We start from the raw sequence: 3,223 nt of genomic DNA on the forward strand, positions 1-3,223 counted from the left end.
TTCTCTAAGAATTTTGATGAGTTCGTGCAGAATTCTGCTGTTTTCTTGCAATTCAGCTGTTGGATCTTGGTAAAAGTGATGATTTTGTAGATTTCGTGCTCTTCTTTGCGAATTCAAGCCAGAAAACAACGAAAATCGGCGAGAAATCGTCGTTTTGCATCGAAATATGCGGTTTTCTCTAAGAATTTTGATGATTTCGTGCAGAATTCTGCTGTTTTCTTGCAATTCAGCCGTTGAATCTTGGTAAAAAGTCATGATTTTGTAGATTTCGTGCTCTTCTTTGCGAATTCAAGCCAGAAAACAACGAAAATCGGCGAGAAATCGTCGTTTTGCATCGAAAAATGCGGTTTTCTGTAAGAATTTTGATGATTTCGTGCAGAATTCTGCTGTTTTCTTGCAATTCAGCCGTTGAATCTTGGTAAAAAGTCATGATTTTGTAGATTTCGTGCTCTTCTTTGCAAATTCAAGCCAGAAAACAACGAAAATCGGCGAGAAATCGTCGTTTTGCATCGAAATATGCGGTTTTCTGTAAGAATTTTGATGATTTCGTGCAGAATTCTGCTGTTTTCTTGCAATTCAGCCGTTGAATCTTGGTAAAAAGTCATGATTTTGTAGATTTCGTGCTCTTCCTTGCGAATTCAAGATAGAAAACAACGAAAATCAGCGAGAAATCGTCGTTTTGCATCGAAATATGCGGTTTTCTCTAAGAATTTTGATGATTTCGTGCAGAATTCTGCTGTTTTCTTGCAATTCAGCCGTTGAATCTTGGTAAAAAGTGATGATTTTGTAGATTTCGTGCTCTTCTTTGCGAATTCAAGTCAGAAAACAACGAAAATCGGCGAGAAATCGTCGTTTTGCATCGAAATATGCGGTTTTCTCTAAGAATTTTGATGATTTCGTGCAGAAGTCTGCTGTTTTCTTGCAATTCAGCCGTTGAATCTTGGTAAAAAGTCATGATTTTGTAGATTTCGTGCTCTTCTTTGCGAATTCAAGCCAGAAAACAACGAAAATCGGCGAGAAATCGTCGTTTTGCATCGAAATATGCGGTTTTCTGTAAGAATTTTGATGATTTCGTGCAGAATTCTGCTGTTTTCTTGCAATTCAGCCGTTGAATCTTGGTAAAAAGTCATGATTTTGTAGATTTCGTGCTCTTCTTTGCAAATTCATGCCAGAAAACAACGAAAATCGGCGAGAAATCGTCGTTTTGCATCGAAATATGCGGTTTTCTGTAAGAATTTTGATGATTTCGTGCAGAATTCTGCTGTTTTCTTGCAATTCAGCCGTTGAATCTTGGTAAAAAGACATGATTTTGTAGATTTCGTGCTCTTCTTTGCGAATTCAAGCCAGAAAACAACGAAAATCGGCGGGAAATCGTCGTTTTGCATCGAAATATGCGGTTTTCTGTAAGAATTTTGATGATTTCGTGCAGAATTCTGCTGTTTTCTTGCAATTCAGCCGTTGAATCTAGGTAAAAAGTCATGATTTTGTAGATTTAGTGCTCTTCTTGGCAAATTCAAGATAAGAAACAACGAAAATCGGCGAGAAATCGTTGTTTTGCATCGAAATATGCGGTTTTCTGTAAGAATTTTGATGATTTCGTGCAGAATTCTGCTGTTTTCTTGCAATTCAGCCGTTGAATCTTGGTAAAAAGTCATGATTTTGTAGATTTCGTGCTCTTCTTTGCGAATTCAAGCCAGAAAACAACGAAAATCGTCGAGAAATCGTCGTTTTGCATCGAAATATGCGGTTTTCTGTAAGAATTTTGATGATTTCGTGCAGAATTCTGCTGTTTTCTTGCAATTCAGCCGTTGAATCTTGGTAAAAAGACATGATTTTGTAGATTTCGTGCTCTTCTTTGCGAATTCAAGCCAGAAAACAACGAAAATCGGCGGGAAATCGTCGTTTTGCATCGAAATATGCGGTTTTCTCTAAGAATTTTGATGATTTCGTGCAGAATTCTGCTGTTTTCTTGCAATTCAGCCGTTGAATCTTGGTAAAAAGTCATGATTTTGTAGATTTCGTGCTCTTCTTTGCAAACTCATGCCAGAAAACAACGAAAATCGGCGAGAAATCGTCGTTTTGCATCGAAATATGCGGTTTTCTGTAAGAATTTTGATGATTTCGTGCAGAATTCTGCTGTTTTCTTGCAATTCAGCCGTTGAATCTTGGTAAAAAGACATGATTTTGTAGATTTCGTGCTCTTCTTTGCGAATTCAAGCCAGAAAACAACGAAAATCGGCGGGAAATCGTCGTTTTGCATCGAAATATGCGGTTTTCTGTAAGAATTTTGATGATTTCGTGCAGAATTCTGCTGTTTTCTTGCAATTCAGCCGTTGAATCTAGGTAAAAAGTCATGATTTTGTAGATTTAGTGCTCTTCTTGGCAAATTCAAGATAAGAAACAACGAAAATCGGCGAGAAATCGTTGTTTTGCATCGAAATATGCGGTTTTCTGTAAGAATTTTGATGATTTCGTGCAGAATTCTGCTGTTTTCTTGCAATTCAGCCGTTGAATCTTGGTAAAAAGTCATGATTTTGTAGATTTCGTGCTCTTCTTTGCGAATTCAAGCCAGAAAACAACGAAAATCGTCGAGAAATCGTCGTTTTGCATCGAAATATGCGGTTTTCTGTAAGAATTTTGATGATTTCGTGCAGAATTCTGCTGTTTTCTTGCAATTCAGCCGTTGAATCTTGGTAAAAAGACATGATTTTGTAGATTTCGTGCTCTTCTTTGCGAATTCAAGCCAGAAAACAACGAAAATCGGCGGGAAATCGTCGTTTTGCATCGAAATATGCGGTTTTCTGTAAGAATTTTGATGATTTCGTGCAGAATTCTGCTGTTTTCTTGCAATTCAGCCGTTGAATCTTGATAAAAAGTCATGATTTTGTAGATTTCGTGCTCTTCTTTGCGAATTCAAGCCAGAAAACAACGAAAATCGGCGAGAAATCGTCGTTTTGCATCGAAATATGCGGTTTTCTGTAAGAATTTTGATGATTTCGTGCAGAATTCTGCTGTTTTCTTGCAATTCAGCCGTTGAATCTTGGTAAAAAGGCATGATTTTGTAGATTCCGTGCTCTTCTTTGCGAATTCAAGATAGAAAACAACGAAAATCAGCGAGAAATCGTCGTTTTGCATCGAAATATGCGGTTTTCTCTAAGAATTTTGATGATTTCGTGCAGAATTCTGCTGTTTTCTTGCAATTCAGCCGTTGAATCTTGGTAAA

The sequence above is a fragment of the Gnatocerus cornutus genome, unplaced genomic scaffold, assembly GCF_029298725.1.
Source record: "Gnatocerus cornutus isolate USDA-ARS CGAHR unplaced genomic scaffold, icGnaCorn1.1 ctg00000038.1, whole genome shotgun sequence".
Classification (NCBI taxonomy): domain Eukaryota; kingdom Metazoa; phylum Arthropoda; class Insecta; order Coleoptera; family Tenebrionidae; genus Gnatocerus; species Gnatocerus cornutus.